The sequence below is a fragment of the Tupaia chinensis genome, unplaced genomic scaffold, assembly GCF_000334495.1.
Source record: "Tupaia chinensis unplaced genomic scaffold, TupChi_1.0 Scaffold145652_1, whole genome shotgun sequence".
Classification (NCBI taxonomy): Eukaryota; Metazoa; Chordata; class Mammalia; order Scandentia; family Tupaiidae; genus Tupaia; species Tupaia belangeri.
This window is the reverse complement of record NW_006205509.1, coordinates 2,128,561-2,129,032: the sequence shown is the minus strand read 5'-3', so window position 1 is coordinate 2,129,032 and position 472 is coordinate 2,128,561. Positions and strand designations below refer to the sequence as shown.

Sequence of the window (472 nt, the reverse complement as noted above, 5' to 3'; positions counted from 1 at the left end):
ATTATAGCCAGATTGACCAAAACCACAGACAAAGACAAGATCCTAAAATTGGCAAGAGGAAAAACGGCAAGTTACCTACAAAGGATATCCTATCAGGCTAACAGCAGATCCCTCATCAGAAAAAATGCAAGTGAGGAAAGAATGGGAAAATATATTCAAAGTGTTAAAGGAAAACCAATTTCAACCAAGAATACTGTACCCGGCAAGATTATGCTTCATATTAGAAGGAGAGAAAGAACATTCACAGATAAACAAAACCTGAAAGAATTTATCAACACAAGACCAGATCTCCAAGAAGTTCTCAAGGGAGTGCTATACCAGGAAAATTAAATACAGACACACAGAAATAAGAGTTCAAAAACTAAGAAAATGGCCAACTTAATCATAGGGACAAGTCTGAAGTTGAATATTATATCCCAGAATTTAATCGGGAAGATCGAACTACAACAGAAGATAGATTAAGTACAAGAGG

General features: G+C 35.8%; 1 pseudogene; it reads left to right on the top strand.

The window, feature by feature from the left end:
* LOC102489915 (nuclear speckle splicing regulatory protein 1-like) overlaps positions 1-472 on the top strand; it is a 4,396-nt pseudogene that overhangs the window by 1,766 nt on the left and 2,158 nt on the right.